The sequence below is a fragment of the Muntiacus reevesi genome, chromosome 7, assembly GCF_963930625.1.
Source record: "Muntiacus reevesi chromosome 7, mMunRee1.1, whole genome shotgun sequence".
NCBI lineage: Eukaryota > Metazoa > Chordata > Mammalia > Artiodactyla > Cervidae > Muntiacus > Muntiacus reevesi.
Window position 1 is genome coordinate 98,514,123 of NC_089255.1, and position 17,658 is coordinate 98,531,780.

Consider the following 17,658-nt stretch of genomic DNA (forward strand, 5'->3'; position numbering starts at 1 on the left):
AACAACCTCCCCAATGCTCAACGCGACCGCGTCTTTGGACTTTTCCATCTCGTTTCCTTTACTTAGGTACTCTTCCTTCGTTACATCGTCTCTTTACGTGTCACTCAGACGTCGTCTTAAAGCCTTTCTAGACCTCCTCCCCCGTGTGTCCCCGGAGCTCTTACGACGCCCGTCAAGAACTCATTCTTGTAGTCATTTTTCCACAACACATCTCAATTCTGTTTCCTTGTCGGTCTTCTTCTACAGACTGTGAACTCTCGAAGTGCCTGCCTTGTTCCCAGTCGCATCCGTTGCGTCTGGTACGGTCCTAAAAAATGAAGGGTTTACAGGATCTATTTCTTGACGTAATAACGAGAGCGGCCCGGAGTTTTACGCACAGACCATGCGCCTCCCGTCAGGACGCTTGGTTTCCTGCTTCTCCACTGGAACCGGACGCCCCAGACGGGTCCATGCTCAGCCGTGAGTCTGTCAGCCCTCTGACCCGGGCCCGCGGTAGGAGGAGCCCCTTTATCTGAACGGCCCGACACGCGAGGCGTGGGTTCACGTGACCCCGAGCGACGGCTGCGCCCTCGAGGCGGCGCGCGGGAAAAGAGGACCTTCCGGGACCGGCCGGACGCGGCCCCGCAGCGGTCCGCGCCCTCCCTCCCCGCGCGCCGGGCCGGCCCCGCCCGCCGCGGCCCGGGACTGCGCCTCAGCCGCCAGGGGGCGCAGCCCCAAGCCCCGCCCCCGGCCGAGGGCGCCCCCCCGCGCTGCGCTGAGGCAGTTCCGTTAGCCGCGGGGGGAAAACCGTCTTCGGGTCCCCGCCTCTCCACTCCCTACTCCCCCTGCGACCGCCGCTACGGAGGCCCCTCACGCTCAAACATCCCGCGCCCCGGCGGAGCCCGGCGGATTTTGTCCTTGTGGCTGCATCCGGCCCCGAGGCCCTGCCGTCTGTTTTCGTCAGGAACTCGGGCTGCTGAGTTTCTTCCGGTCGCAGGAACTCTAGCGCTCTTTACGGAAGTAAAGTTGTTTCTTGGGGTAGTTTTTCTTTCTTTCTTTTTTTGGCTGTTTTTTTTTGGCCGCCGGAGCCGCCCGCATTCCTTCCCTCCCTCCGCGCGGGGTCGCGGCGGGAGGGGGAGCGGGGAGGCAGGGCGCCTGCGCGGGGCGGCCGCGTTCCATCCGGGTCCCAGTCCGTGCGGTGCCGCAGGTCGGTAGGCGGGAAATGGCGACTGGCTGAAGGAGCTGGTTCTGTTGCTGCTGCGGGCGAAGCGGGAAAGACACCACACGCTGCGCAGCCGGGGCCGGCGCCGGAGCCCGGGGACACTTCTCTGTCGTCACAGTTAGGTAATCCCCCTCGCCCAGACGCTGCCGCTGCGCCCTGCCGTAGTCCGCCGCCTCTTCGGGGCCGTCTGCCGGGCTCTCCTCCCCTTCGCGCCCGGCTCGCCAGCGGCTCCGGCGCCTGGGTAGGCATGCCCTGTGGGCGCGCGTCCGTTCGCGGTGTGGAGCGGCTCACCTCTGCACTCTCCCCCGGGAACGGAGCGGAGCTCACTTCCCGCCAGCTTCAGCTCTCAGGCTGCGGCCTGTGTTGTGATTTCTGGGGTTGGATGTCACTTTGCTCCCCCCCACCCCACACACACCCCGATCCCACGTCTCTAGTCCCCAGACCTGTGGTCCCTCCCGGCTATCGGCTTGGATCTGCTTATCTAACCTGGACCCGTCTGATGTTCTCGTTATTTTATTCTTTACGGTAGGGTGCTTTTAGAGGGGGCGTTGCTCTGTCTCAGTTTTTAGATTCACCTTGTGAGGACCTGGAAGAAGAGATTTCACGAAGTACTGTTTGTCTGCTGTTAAAATGTGGAGTTGACATTGTTACTTTTTCAAATCCAGAGTGAAGGCCTCTGGTTTCTATAGTGGTCAGTTAAGGGTGAATCTTACTGTACGTAGCATTCTACGCTTTCTTTGGGTAGTAAATGCCTATATAGATACTTACTTTGCATTCTTGACTACAATTCCGTGATGAATAATTGCATAAGCCAGTCGTGTTTATTTACTTCTCTCTCTCTCGTGGTGGCTGGCTGTGTGAAGGATGTTAAGTACTTTAAAGTACCTTAGGGAATACCTACCAAGATACTGCTGGTAAATTGCACTAAGATCTTGAGATGTACTTAGTAGATGTTCCTCCAAGGCAGGGCTTTACCTTTCCAATGCTAATAAGACAATACCAAGATTACTGCCCAACATGTGTACAATTAGTGACTTCAAAGTTAGGTTATCTTCTTAATTTTCAGATTCTAGGTTTCTTTATATACCATCTTCCCGTTCTTGGCCAAGTTTTCGTTTGTTGTCCAGCTGTTATCCTTACAAAGCAAGAAAATGGCTAGTTACTTTTATTCATTCTTGTTATTTTCCACTTTGCAGATCAGTTGTCCATAAAGAGAAGTAATAGGAGGCTGTTGGTGTTTCTCAAAATTGTTTTTCAATCTTGTTTAATTTGGGGCCTTTGTAATTTTTTTAACTAGTCAAATTAAGTTTTAAAAATGTGGTTTACCTTACACATCATTTGATGTTTGTAACTCAAAGGCTTTCAACTCGCTAGGTTCAGTTTAAAAGATTTCACTATTGTTTGCATATTAGAATTGAATTTCATTAATAAGCAGGAACGCACAAACAGTATTATAATTGTCATTTGGTAGATTTCCCCCCAAGGTCACAAAGAAAGTCAAGGTAAAATGTAGCTCCTAGATGAAGCAGTCTTAGGATTTAGTTGAACTTCATACTTATCTTCAAAGCAAAAAGAATAGGGGGTGGGAAGTGGAGGTAAGGGCAATTGGATACTTGCTTAGTCGGTTTGTTTAAACAGTAGGGCCAGATATGTGACTTAAAAGGATATAAAATAAGTTATTGGTCTAGTGTAGATTTTATCCAGTCACTTTAGTGACTTTTTTTTTGTAGTTTATAAAACATTAATGTTTTAAATAAAATTTGTTTTACAGATAGGTGAGTGTACATTGTGTGTAGACTTTGTCTTTAAGAGCTCTTCCAAATTGTTCTAGCTCTTCATTCATTCAGTTCTTTTAGTAATCTTTTCAGTATAGGTTGATAGGCTGTGAAAGCTCATAAGTGGTGTAGTCCTTAACCTTTATGGACTTGTAACTGTACAGAAATTCTGAATAGGATTGCATAGCAAACCAAATAGAATTGGTATGTCTTATAATATTCTATATAGTGTCTCTTGGACATTGCATTTGAGCTAGTAATGCTATTCTTTTTTCCGTGCTTAAGAAATTCAGAATTAGGGGTGTTTTATCTTTCCTCAGTTCATCTAGCTGATCCCATGTTAGAGGTTTTAGGTCAAGAGGATTCTTCATGGGATTATTATACAGCAGAATCCATCCAATGCGGGTTTTTAAAAAAACCTTCAATCTATTCAGAAAGGATGTTCTAGACTCTATAGACTTTTAACTATAGGATTAATTGCAGATTGAATGAACTGGCATAAGATTACTTCATTCATAGAGTTTTGGATTAATGTGATAAAGAACAAAGTGGTTTGTCAGAATTGGGAATAAACCGTATCTAACCAAATTTGTAATTTACCAAATTGTTGTGGATGTATAAACTAGAAAAGACACTTTAGTCATAAATACCAAGTGTGCTGGGAAGACCTCGTGTATGATATGCTCTAAGTAGTTCTTTTGGGTGCTTACCTGACCATTTTAATTGGATTGACTACAGGGGTCATTTGCTCTTCTTTAAGATGACAAGATTTAACAGATGTGGGACTTAAAGATGAATCCATTCGACTTTTAGTTTCCGCTTCACATTTGCTATGACACGTATATCTATGCCAGACATACATTCACTACTGATTTATGCCCACATTAATTTTTACTTACAAAGCTAGACTCCGCGGTTGACTGTGTGGTTTAACTTGAGAATAGCCAATGCCAAACTTTGTGTCTCTCCTTTGTGTTATGGAATTCTCTCTACAATGTTTTGTTTAAAATTACAAATTCTCTGGAAGAGATGGTTTATAAACTCTTGCCTTTTATTGACAGTATTAGCACAGATTAGTTTATCAAAGAAATTTGCTGATACCACAAACAGTTGAGGATTCAGAGGCAATGGAACATAGAAGTGAGCTATGATCAGGAAAGGTGTGGTGTGTAGGAACATTAAGGAAGAAGGGCGTGGTGGGAGTAGGGTTATACTGAGAAACTTGGGCTTCTTGGGGTCTTGAAAATCTTATGAATCTGACAGTGATGAGTGAAATTTAAGTGTGGTCCCAAGAAGAATTGTGAGACTTTAAGAACAAACATGGATTGTAGATTTGGCTGGCCCTTTTATTTACCTCATCTGCAGGTGCCCTATTTATTATGGTATTTTTAGAAAAGAATGGAGGAAAACACTAAAATACCATTGGAAAAAAATTAGTGTTTTAAATATTTACATAAAAGTCTTCTCTGTAAGGTCACAGTAGACCATTTAACTCTTAGTGACCCCATGTTTTATGGTAATTGTAGGCTCTCCTGTATTCATTTAGAGAAATTATAGAAAAGGAAGTTTATCTAGATAAAACATGAATCATCAACTATGCTTTGACTTGAGGTTCTAGCAGTCAGGTTTTCATAATAGCATAATAATTTTAGAACAAGGAAATGTGTTTATTACTTTGTTTAAAGAAACATAAAATTGTAGTAGTAGAAGGCATTTGAATAGTTCAGAAACAATTGGGATTATATTTAGTGATAGTGGCTTATATATAGTTTAGGAAGAATATCTTCTTTCTTTGGACTAAATACTTCTATATGGAGAAATTGAAAACTGAAAAAGCAGAGCCATTGCTAAAAATAAATAAGAAAGGGAGATAAAGAACCTGTTAGCATCATAACATGATATTTTAAGTTTCTCGTGTTGACCAGTTAATGTTTAAGTAGAAATTTAAAATACATTTTGTTAAAAGAGTGTAATATTTGTTAAAGAAAAACATACAGAACCATTAAGTATCTTTTCAGTTGAGAAAAACTATGATTATGTGTTTCAGTAATTGCTTTCTTCCTGATGTTCCCCAAATATGTATGATTATCCTGTTGAGTTGAAGATGATTAACTTCTTACTGACCTTATAAGTACCTGCTTTAGTGTATTTTGTCAAATAAGGTAATTGTAAAATATAATCCTTCAGTTTTCTGATAAAAATTGTTTGAAAACTATAATCACATTTCAAGCTATCGTGCTTCTCCCTCTCATTTGTAATATTTGTTGTTGTTGTTCAGTTGCTAAGTCGTGTCCCACTCTTTGCGACCCCATGGATTACAGCATGCCATGTTCACCTGTCCTTTACTATTTCCTGGAATTTGCTCAAATTCATGTTCATTAAGTCAGTGATGCTATCTAACCATTTCATCCTCTGCCACCGTCTTATCCTTCTGCCTTCAATCTTTCCCATTTTATTTTATCCTATATTTTAGTAGTAGCAAACAAGAGGATATTTCTCTTAGAGAATTATGATCATACCTCATCTTTGACTAGTAATTTTGATAAAAATTCACTCTTCTTAAAACTTTAAAATTATTTATATTATTTTTGACTGTGCTGGGCCCTTGTTGCAAAATGAAGGCTTTTTCTATTTGGGGTGAGCGGGGGCTGCTCTCTAGTTGCGGCCCATGGGCTTCTCATTGTGGTGGCTTCTCTCGTTGTGGAGCCTGGGCTCTTGGGTGATGGGCTCAGTAGTTGGGGCCCACGGGCTTAGTTGCCCACAGCATGTGGGATCTTCCCAGACCAGGAATTGAACCTGGATCTCCTGCATTGGCAGGTGGATTCCTTACTGAGCCACCAGGGAAGTTTTAACTTTTTGTCTTCAGTTTATCTCAATCATAAGGATAAGTTTTTCCTTGGTAGGTAGTAATATGAGTAGTAGGAAATTATTTCAGGTACTCAAAGATTTTTAGTTAAAAACTAATTCTCATTTTTGCCAACGTCTCATTGATTCTTTTCTTACTATCAAATTAATGTGGTCTGAGAGTTTCATATTTCTACTGACCAGAGAGTAAGTTGAATATAAAATTAACTTTCTTTAAATAGAAGTTTTTATTAAAAAAGTATAAATAGTTGTATCCGTCCCCTTGCACAATTTTGGTGAGAACTACTTAAAAAGTACTTTTAGGAAAATTTTGCCAAAATTGACTTTACTTTTTTATTCTTCAACTTTTTCTTTGTTAATGTATCCAGTAAGTGCATTGTAACTTGCATGTATACAGGTAACTCTAGTAAATTTAAAACATTATATATGTTGGAATATATGTATATTCCATAGAAAGGATAGACATATGATGAAAAGTAATAGACTGGAGTGACAGATTTCCCATGTGCTTTTCTCATGAGTATTGTAGTACTCAGTTCTTAGGAATTCATAATTTTATATTTTTTCTAGATTATCACATCTTGTTATAAAGTTTTATTGGTATGAATTCTTTTCATGCTGTGTAATAGAATGCTCTTTTTACAACATGTGTAAGTTATGTTGCAGGTAGTTAAAATTACAACAGTCTTCAAATTGCTATTCCTTTAAAGCTTAGGTGAAAGAAATACAAGTCTGTCTTCAGCAGAAGTACATGCTGTCTCATTCTGTACATAACAAATACTGATTTTTGCCCTAATGGTATTTCTGCGGAGTATATACAAAGTTTTAAGTTGGCGTCCTGATATAGTATTTTTTAAAAAATCATTTTCCCTTTTCATCACCTTGTCCTCTTTCCCCAGCTTTGTAAAAAGTTATTTATTTCGGTTACACTGGGTCTTCGTGGCTGTGCTGGGGCTTTCTGCAGTTGCTGTTGAGGTGCCTGGGCTTCTTACTGCCATGGCTTCTCTGGTTGCAGAACATGGCTCTAGACCCCACAGGCTTTAGTAGTTGCAACACACGGGTTCCGTAGTTGTGGCCCATGGGCTTAGTTGCTCTGTGGCGTGTGGAATCTTCCCGGACCAGGGATCGAACCTGTGTCCCCTGAGTTGGCAGGCAGATTCTTATCCACTGTACCACCAGGGAAGCCCCGGTAGTATTTTAAAACACATATGTTGGTGGCTGTGCCTTAGTGATCAACAAACTGAATAATGCCATCTTTAAAAAATCAGGTCAGGGACTTTCATGGTGGTCTAGTGGTTAAGCATCTGCCTTCCAGTGCAGGGGGCCCGGGCTCCATTCTTGGTCGGGCAACTAAGATCCCACTCGCCACCAATAACTAAGCCTGCATCCAGCGGCAGAAGGTCCCATGTGCCACAATGAACACCCAACACGGCCAAAAATAAATAAATGTTAAAAAAAAAATCAGTTTATATTTTCATTGAGCATTTACTCATCAGTAATCTAACAACCCATATGTTTTGTTTCTGTAGGAAAATTAATCATGGTTTTAGAAAAAGCGTTTTTTAAAAATTTCGGTTGTTCATTGAAGAAAACTTTAAAGAGTCTTAATTTCATCAACCTAACTCCGTAGCTCTTTTATTTGTTGTACATTTCCCTGTGTTTTTCAACTTTTTATTATGTTTATATTTAGTAGTTTTTGAAGAATTCTATAACGTTATATAGTTTTAAAAGAGAGAAAATTACATATCAAGTAATAATAGCCTAAAAAGACCACTTTATCACACACTTTGTTGGGAAGGGCTCAATGAAAAGAATCTCCCTGTCTTGAAGTTGATGATTCATATAATACTCCTCTGCTTAATCTTCCTGCTCTGGTTGACTTTTGACTTTCGTTGGATGATAAGTAGGAGAGACCAAGAAATCTCTTCCTTCTGTAAAGTCTTTTTTTTTTTTTGTAAAGTCTTTTAATGAAGGGTTTGCGAAGGTAGTGGAGAGTAAAAATGGACAGTTGTAGTATCTGAACCTGTTAATTTCAGATTATGCAACTGGAAGAGACAGTGAAAACAGATGCTGATATTTTTGTCATGGGGTGTAATTAAGGCAGTGATTTTTTAGCATTTTCTTAAGTGTAAATTGAATAGTGCTACTGTTTGTAATAGAGTATACATTAATAGACTTGTAGAAATTTAGAGCTAGAGGAGACCAAAGGGGTCATCTGGTCTTTGTTTGCTTAATGATGAACCATCTGAAGACTTTTTAACACGTAGTAAATGTTTGTCTTAATTAGGGTCCTTCTAGATGAGTTGTATGTGATAGAAGAATAAAAACAGCTCAGATTAATTAATGGCTCATCTCCTGTTTTGACAGATCTTTTTTAAGGTAAAATTTACATGTAGTAAAGTGCATAGATACGATGCCCAATGACTTCTTTTGCTGTTGAGGAAATGAAATGATTGCTAGAATGATTGCATATCTTAATGTCTAATCAGTGTTACAGCTAACATGGTAGATTCAGGACTGATGCCTCCCAGTCCAGGGGCTGTTCCTCTAGTAACTCACTCAGGAGCCTACTCCAGAACTTTGCAATTATAGTTTCTTTATATAACCAGTTTATAACTTACATATACCTATATTTTATGGGGAAACCCAAACTGTTGCCTTTAAAATTTGATTTGTGATCTTTTTAATAGTTTTATTTTTTGTATTTTTTGGCCCACTTTTGTTTCCCTTTTCTTTTATTTAGCAAAAATTTGTTTGAAAGAATGCACATTAGGTTAGCTTTAGATAATTTGTTAAGAATCCTTCAAATACAATATACCATTTTGTTGTTGATAGAAATTTGTAGTTAAGACCTCTGTAGCAAATTATCAGCTGAGATTATGCTCATATCATTATTGTAATCTTGTTCACACAAGACTATTTGCAACCGTAATTGTTGGCATCCAGTATTGCTTGGGGTCAGGGATTTTGTGAAGAGGAAGGAAATCTTATGAGGAAGGAATATTTTTAGTTTTATTTGTAGACCTCTTTTTGTGAGCAAGAATTGATTACTGCAGTGAGGATTTTGTGTTTCAGTGATACAGTTTTTTTCTCCATTCTGTAGTCTCTTTGAGGGAAATGAAAAAAAATTACAATTCAGTTCAACAAAGATTGAGCTATTATGTTTGCCATGTTGTTGGAGTTATAAGAGCTCTGCCTTCAGCACTCTTACAATCTAGTGCAGTTAAATATGTATAAATAGATTATTTTAATATGATTTTTTAAGAGCTACAGAGAGATAGTCGCAGGTTTATACAGGCATGGGCGTGTGGGGGTGGTTACTTATTGGGGTGTATGATACTTGGGCTGAGCTGTAAATGATGAGGATAAGAATCAGTTGAAAGGAAGGAGTATGAAGTAAGGAGAGAAGGAGAAGCATGATATAGCCGAGTGGGCAGGAAGCTGTTGTTACTGGATTGCAAAAAGGGAGGCAGCAAATAGCAATGAAGAAAGATTTGGAGAGGTAGATCTTGGAGGGTTTTATATATATTGCTAGGGTTTAGTCCTTATTTTGAAGGGAGTTGTGGGCAGGAACAGGCAGATTTGTGGAGTGCAGAGGATGAATTTAAGGCGGACAGACTGAGAAATATTTTAGAGGTAGAATCGTCAGGATTTGGTGACTGACTTTAGGGGACAAGGGAGAGAAGAATGATTAGGTGTTTAGGATGACTTCTGGCTTAATTGATTAGGCAGATAACTTGTGATCAAGAATAGAGTAGGGGAACTTCCCTGGTGGTCCAGTGGTAAAGACTGTGTTTCCAATGCAGAGGGTGTGGGTTTGATCCCACATGTCACACCATGCGGCAGAAAAAACAAAAAGAATAGAGTAGCAAAAATATAAAAGGAATGGGGTGAGATAGGAAAGGTGAATTCAGCTTTGGCTAAGTTGAATTTGAGGTGCAGAGTAGAAGTGTTGAGAAAGCTGTTAGATGAGAATCTGAAATTTTAAAGATGATAGAGAAGCTAGAAGAAGAAGAATTAATGATGCAATTTGGAAGAGCCCCCACCCCCAAAGACTGCAGATACTTAGAAAGCAGACTTAATTGCCTCATATTAGACTGCTGAACAATCAGCTTTTCTATTCCTGAAGTGAGATCTGGTTCAAATGTTGAAAAGTGGAAATGTTTTCTATTATATACTTTTCCCTCTAGTGTCATGAATTCTTAAGCTTGAAATGTCTTCTATTGCTTGCTATGTTTGTTTTGTGATATAATCTACTTAAATTGTATCTATTTCAGTGGTAGATTTATTTCCCTGACCTACTCATTTAAAAATCCTTAAAGATAATGCTGTTAAAGTGCTGCATTCAGTATGTAAGCAAATTTGGAAAACTCAGCAGTGACCACGGGATTGGAAAAGGTTAGTTTTCATTTCAGTCCCAAAGAAAGGCAATGCCAAAGATGTTCAAATTACTGTATAATTGCATTCATTTCACATACTAGTGAGGTAGTGCTCAAAATCCTTCAAGCTAGGCTTTAGCACCATGTGAACCAAGAACTTCCAGATGTACAAGCTGGATTTAGAAAAGGCAGAGGAACCAGAAATCAAATTGCCAACATTTGTTGGATCATAGAGAAAGCAAGAGAATTCTAGAAAAACATCTGCTTCATTGACTATACTAAAACTTTTGACTGCATGGATCACAACAGACTGAAATACTCTTAAAAGAGATGGGAATACCAGACCACCTTGTCTGTCTTCTGAGAAACCTGTATGCAGGTCAAGAAGTAGCACATAGAATCAGCCATAGAACAACAGACAAGTTCAAAATTGGGAAAGGAGCATGACAAGACTATATATTGTCACCCTGTTTATTTAACTTATATGCAGAGTACATCATACGAAATTCTGGGCTAGATGAAGCACAAGCTGGAATCAAGATTACTGGGAGAGGTATCTAAAACCTCAGATATGCAGATGATACCACTCTAATGGCAGAAAGTGAAATAGAACTAAAGAGCCTCTTGATGAGGCTGAAAGAGGAGAGTGAAAAAGCTGACTTGAAACTCAAAATTCAAAAAAATAAGATCATGGTATCTGGTCCCATCACTTCATGGCAGATAGATGGAGAAAAAATGGAAACAGTGACAGACTTGATTTTCTTGGGCTCCGGAATCCCTGTGGGTGGTGACTGCAGCCATGAAATTAAAAGGCACTTGCTCTTTGGAAGGAAAGCTATGACAAACCTAGACAGCATATCATTTTGCCAAAAAAAGGTCCATCTAGTCAAAGCTATGGCTTTTCCAGTGGTCATGTACGGATGTGAGAGCTGGACTGTAAAGAAGACTGAGCACCGAAGAGCTGATGCTTTCGAATTGTGGTCTGGAGAAGACTCTTGAGAGTCCCTTGGACAGCAACGAGATCAACCCAGTCAATCCTAAAGGAGCTCAACCTGAAATATTCATTAAAGGACTGATGCTGAAACTGCAATACTTTGGCTAGCTGATGCTAAGAGCTGGCTCGTTGGAAAAGACCCTGATGCTGAGAAAGGTTGAGGGCAGGAGGAGAAGGGGACGACAGAGGATGAGATGGTTGGATGGCATCATCGACACAACGGACATGACTTTGAGCAAACTCCGGGATGTGGTGAAGGACAGGGAAGTCTGGTGTGTTGCAGTCCAGAGTTGGGCTGCAACTTAGCCCCTGAACAACAGCTTATTTTCCAGTCTTTACTTGTATTATTTTATTATTGCTGATAAGAGAGAACTTATCTAGTAATGGAACTCTAAAGAACTTAGGGAATGGTTAATTTGTAATGTAAGTGATAGAATTACCAAAATGAGATTGTATATATATGTGTAAAACTTTTTTAAGTGTAGGTAATGAAATTAGACTATTGCAGATATTATGTAGGTAATTTCTGGCGGTACGTGGCCCAACTAATACCTATTGTCTTTGGTTTTGGTGAGGAAATGTTGGCCTCTTAAAATAAATTGGAAAGTGTTCCCTTCTCTTTTCTGGAGGAGTTTTATTTAGATTTGGGTTTTGCCGAGGTTGTGGGGGGGGGATTGGTTTGTTTGGGTTTTTTTTTAATTGTTGGTAGAATTCTTCAGTGAAGTTGAAGTCAACCAGAGTTCTTAACCTTCCCCGATTAATAGAAATTGGCCAGAAGCCAAAGAAGAAACTCAGGCAAGGCTTTATCGGGGCCCTGCTGCAGCAGATGGAAGTGAGACCAAGGAACAGATTCCCTTGCTCCCTGTGGGGAAGCGGGCTTGTTCCTTGTGTGGGGTGAGTGCAGGGGTGTGTCCAGGGCCAGAGGGGTGGCTGAGGAGGTTTGTCTACCCCTTAGGTGGTGTTGAGTGCAGAGGGCATGTTTAGTGTCTTGCTTTTGCCTGGGACTCCCTGCTTTTGTTCCAGGCTCTTCAAAAGTGGCTGTTGGGGTTTTTTTGGTCTGTTTGTATCTTTTGTCCAGAATTTGCCCCAACTGCTCATGCAGGCAGTTATTTTTAGTCCCATACCAGTTTCTTTGTAATTTTGTTGCTGGAAGAGAGGTTTGTCCAGGGGCAAGCTTTGGAGTACCACAGCAAAAGGGTCCCAGGTTCCAGCCTGTCAGAGCCGTCTGGGTCTGGAGTTTTTATGTTGGAGACTTTCTCTGCAATTTCAGTTTTTTAAAATATGATCAGGTTACCTGTGAGCTTTGGTGGTACTTTTTTTAAGAGGTTTGACCATTTCATCTAAATTGTTGAATGTGTGGGCATAAAATTGTAGTAGTCTATTATTTTTCTTTTAATGGCTGCAGGATGTATAGTAGTGTTCACTGAACTATTCTCAATATTGATAATTTGTGTATTCTCTCTTTTTTCCCCCATTCCATCTAGGGGTTTATCAGTTTGTTGATTAAAAAAAAAGAACAACCAACTTTTGGTTTTACTAAGTTTTCTGTTTTTAACTTCATTGATTTTCTGTTGCTTTTTGATGGTGGGTGGTATTTTCTTCTTTTTGAGAGTGTGTTTTGCAGTATTTTATTGAATTCTGAGTATCGTGAATAGGGCAGGAAAGACTGAACAGTGTTGATACCTGGAAAATTGCATGTCCTGTGTCGTAGTCTAGAGGGTTCCGTCAGGCTGAGTCTTGGTGTTGTTGTTTCACAGGATACCTCAAGTGCACCATTGGCTTCAGATTTCTCTAGTGTTACTTTGTGCTTAGGCTAGAAGTGGAGGTTTGAGAAAGTGTTCCTCGGTTTTCCCAATCGACTCCCAGATTTTGCCTTTCCCTGCGTGCCTGTGGCTCTGTGTGGAGTCGAGGTGCCCCTAACCCTTTCCCAGAGGTGAGTGCAGTTGGTGCTTGTTAACCTGGTGATGGAGTCTGGAAGTCCTTAGTCCTCATCCAGTCTCAGTCTTGGATAGGCTCTGGGCGTCAGAGCGGGTGTGGGCTTTCAGTGATACTGCCGCGGGATGCCAAACTGGGCCTTGTATCTTTACACATCTTGTTCAGAAGACCCTGCCGTAGGTGGTCTGAGACCCGGGCCCGAGACCTGTCCCTGCAGTCGTGGAGAGGGATCAGTAGAGGGCTTTGCTCGCACTCTGCCCCATCCTGGTGACGTCTTGACCCAGGCTCCGGGGCACTGCCCTCGCTCCCCTTCCCCCTGCCTTCCAGTGTTTGTTCCTCAGAGAAGAAGGATCTGGTAGGGAGCCCCCGGCTGCTCCAGTCTTCAGCTCTGTGTCACTCGTGTCCCCACGTGGTGAGCACCTGGTAGGGTCTGTGGCCGAGGGCCTATAAATAGGTCTGGGTTCCAGTTGTGTCTGCTGCTCCCAGGAGTGGTACAGGCCTTTGCTCGCCTGCACTTTGCCTTTAGGAGTTTATATTAGCAATTGAGATGGATTCTTTTTACCTGCTTTTATGGCACTACTGTCTCTGCTTGCTCTGCCACAGGTAAGCCAGTGCTTACATCCTGTCTCCTAGAAAGGCTTGTCTTATCTTGTATCTTTGTTTGGTTGGCCTGGGTCCTCAGCTCTCTCTTTTTTCAGGAAAAGTTTAATTCTGTAGTTTTTGTTACGCTGGTAGTGGCTTTTTCCCCAGCTTTTCCTTCCCATAGGCAGAGCCCTATTAATGTATAGAAATCTTTAGGCGAAACTCCAGTTACTAGTCAGGGGAGCTCTCTTTTTGGAAGCTGTAGTTTGTAATTCCGTGACTACTTTGGTCTCAAGTTGCTTGGGAGATAACTCCCTTACTTCCTCTTTGGTTTGAACCAAAGAAAAGTGTTCAAATTGGCTAAACTGGCACTAAAGAAAGAGAATAATTTCTTAACTGGCCCTAGATTACTTTTTTTTCCTAAACACTGATTCCCCCAAAACTGTCTTGTGGTCAGCAGCTCCTCTATAGTTTCCCTTATCTTTTCCCAGAACCGCTCTTTCTCTTAACCTGCTTAGCCCTTTGTTTGCAGTAAAATCACCCGTTGTGAATAGCTGTTAGAAAAAGATCAGAAGTAAAAAACAAAGCAGGGTATAGAAAATTGAAAATTTTGATAATTTTTTTAATTAATTAAAATTTTTGTTAATGAGACTATTTTTACATTGCTGGTTATTTTTATTGAAATTATCTGGAGGGTAACACACTTTTGCCATTGTCTCCATCTTATTTTCTTTCTGTCATAAAGTGGAAATAATGAAAAAAGTGAAATGGTAATAATGAGTACTACTTTTTAAAGGACAGCTATTCATTAAGTGATATACTTTAACCTTTTCTGTAGCTGAAACAGTTACTTTATGTTTGGAATGAATGAGTTGACAGTTGGGTCTTCGGAAGGTCAACCTACCGGAAAACCAACATAGTACTTTTTACACAGTGCTTTGATTGTGTGTAATATTTGGTTGGATTATGTTTCTGTATTCAGATAAGCATTGACACTTAAACCTTTATTTTAAAGTATTAAATATAGTTCTGTTATTTTGGGGAGTTGGGGAAAAATATTGCAAATACCTAAACTCCTCAAAATTAGGCCTTAATTGGCAAACTATAAAAGATTATATAATTTTTAAACTTTGTGTTTAAAACAGGGAAAATTATGGCTAACCAAGTTGCTAGAGTTAAATTCTTAGACATTTATTAAGTGAGGAGAGTGACTATATATTTGCAGGATTTACTCAGTTTAAAAATGATTTTTTGTTTAGAGTTCATTTAATATTTCTTAACGTTTGCATTATTATGCAGTAAACTCTGTCTCTTTAAGCATTCTAGCAAATTCTAGATTACCTTTAGACAGGAATGCTACCTTAGAGGTTTCTGGTTTGGTTGGGAAGGTTGAACCAAAGTTTTTCTCAGCCTTAGTATTTTAGATTCTTAGGGAAAAAATGAGAAAAGGGCATCCATAGACATTAAAAAAATTGTGAAATGTAGGTCACCTATAAATAGATTTAAAATGTTTAGTTTTATTAGTTATGATTATAATTTAAAATAATTTTTACTTTTAATTAGCAAACATTTTGAAAATTAAAAATAAATTCTGATGTTTATTTAGTCAGATTCTTTGTATCCTGCTGGTTGAAACCATCTTTCCAAAAAATACTTTGTTAGTATTTCTAGAGGTACTAACAAGTGTTAACCATTTTTGACCTAATAAATTCCCTTCTAAGAAATTAAGAATTAGATATTTGGACTGAAATTTGTATATAAGGTTATTACATTTGAAGTGATGTTAGTGAGTAATTATGAAGAGTTTAATTTTCTGACAGGTCAGTGGCCATATAAATTGTCGAACATTTATCTGAATGTTGGAATATTATGTGGCCATTAAAAATTACATTCTCATATTTTTCAGAGAACATTAGTAGGGAGTTAACAGAATAAAATGAAGTAGGAAATGGCAACCCACTCCAGCATTCTTGCCTGGAAAATTCCATGTGCAAAGGAGCCTGGTGGGCTGCAGTCCATGTGGTTGCACAGAGTCATACACTGAGTGACTGAGCAGTAGTGTAAAAGGGGAGAAACAAGTCAGATCGTAACTGTGGGTAACTCTAACTACTGAGTAAGATGTCCATATGTTAGACAGTCAGTAATACACATCCACATTTCAGTCATCTCTGGACTGAGGAATCATGTGAGTTCTTATCGAATTTTTGTGCTTTTAAAGACTTCTAACAACATATGTTTTAGATAAAAAATATGTCCACTTGAAATAGAGAATTTTTTAAATTCGCAAGGGATCAAGAGTGAATTTTGTCTTTCATACACTAAATAGTTATACATTCCTCTCCTTGGATTGTTGTAAGCCTGGTATATAATACATATTCACAGCTTCCCCCTCCCCCCACCAAGTTTGGGTCATTTTTTCCTGTTTCTTTGCATGTCTCATAATTTTTTGTTGAAAACCAGCCCCTTAGATAACATGTAGCCACTCTAGATTCAGAATTTTCCCTGAAGGTTGGTTGTTTCATAATTGCCATAGGCAAAATCTGTGGAATATGCCTTCCTACAGGATATAGCTACTGATGACTTTGGTTAGTTTGCTGTTGGTGTTATTTTTTGTTTTGTTTTTTAATTTTTGTTTTAATTTTGAAGCTTTGATTACTAGAGCACACCCTGGTGTCTGCATTGCCTTCTGGTAAGCTAATGATTGAACAAATATGCCTAAACATCTTGTGCAATAATGCTTCTGTCTCTACCTGTGGATTTGTGTGGAGTGCACTTTCAAAGTTCAGGCCCTTTGCAGGTCTTTTCCAGCTCCTATTTTACACTGGTTCACTTGTATCCCCTGTGTTCTTACATACAGCTGCAGAGTTGGCCAGGAGTGCATGGTAGCTTGTGCCTCTGCAGTTGCTGCTGTGCATGTGTTCCTCTGCCAGGAATATTGACCCAGCAGCCCCAGAGCTCAAGGGTGGGGAAGTCTTGGTCCTCCTAGTTCTGCCACAGAAATGATCACTTACACCAGAGTTGTCACTTACACTGATGATACCACCAGAATGTGGTCATTGTCCAACTGCACTCAATCGTGTGAGCTTTTTTTTATGGTAACCTCAAAGCTACCAGCCCTCTCAGCCTGCCAGACTTTGGGTGCTTGCAGATGGGTGTAGAATGGAGCAGCCCCGAACGAGAATGACAGAGGCTCTCAATGTTTTGTTTTCAGACACTTCAGTGTTTTTACTGATAGTTGAGTGTTTTTTAAAGTACTCTCAAATTGTTGTATGCCTTTGGTTGATTTCCATGGTGCTGATATGGTATGAACAGTATGATATGATATGAACAGTATGAAAAGACAGAAAGATAGGACACTGAAAGATGAACTCCCCAGGTCTACTACTGTGGGCAAGAATCCCTTAGAAGAAATGGAGTAGCCATCATAGTCAACAAAAGAGTCCGAAATGCAGTACTTGGATGCAATCTCAAAAATGACAGAATGATCTCTGTTCATTTCCAAGGCAAACCATTCAATATCATGGTAGTCCAAGTCTGTGCCCAGACAGTAATGCTGAAGAAGCTGAAGCTGAATGGTTTTATGAAGACCCTACAAGACCTTCTAGAACTAACACCCAAAAAAAGATGTCCATTTCATTATAGGGGACTGGAATGCAAAGTTAGGAAATCAAGAAACATCTGGTGTAACAGGCAAATTTGGCCTCGGAGTACAGAATGAAGCAGGGCAAAGGCTAACAGAGTTTTGCCAAGAGAATGCACTGGTCATAGCAAACACCCTCATCCAGCAACACAAGAGAAGACTCTACACATGGACATCACCAGATGGTCAACACCGAAATCAGATTGATTATGTTCTTTGCAGCCTAAGGTGGAGAAGCTCTATACAGTCAGCAGAAACAAGACCAGGAGCTGACTGTGGCTCAGATC

The 17,658-nt window shown here is 40.3% G+C and overlaps 1 protein-coding gene across 3 annotated transcripts in view; it reads left to right on the plus strand.

Annotated features, from left to right (window-relative positions):
- Positions 1-1,157: 1,157 nt before the first annotated feature.
- CTDSPL2 (CTD small phosphatase like 2) overlaps positions 1,158-17,658 on the plus strand; it is a 74,008-nt gene continuing 57,507 nt past the window's right edge. Inside the window, exon 1 of one of the 3 annotated variants that reach the window (XM_065941551.1) lies at positions 1,158-1,323. The gene's annotated coding sequence lies outside the window, so the exon portion shown is untranslated. The remainder of the gene's footprint in view (positions 1,324-17,658) is intronic. The other 2 variants (XM_065941550.1, XM_065941549.1) reach the window with 2 other exon arrangements.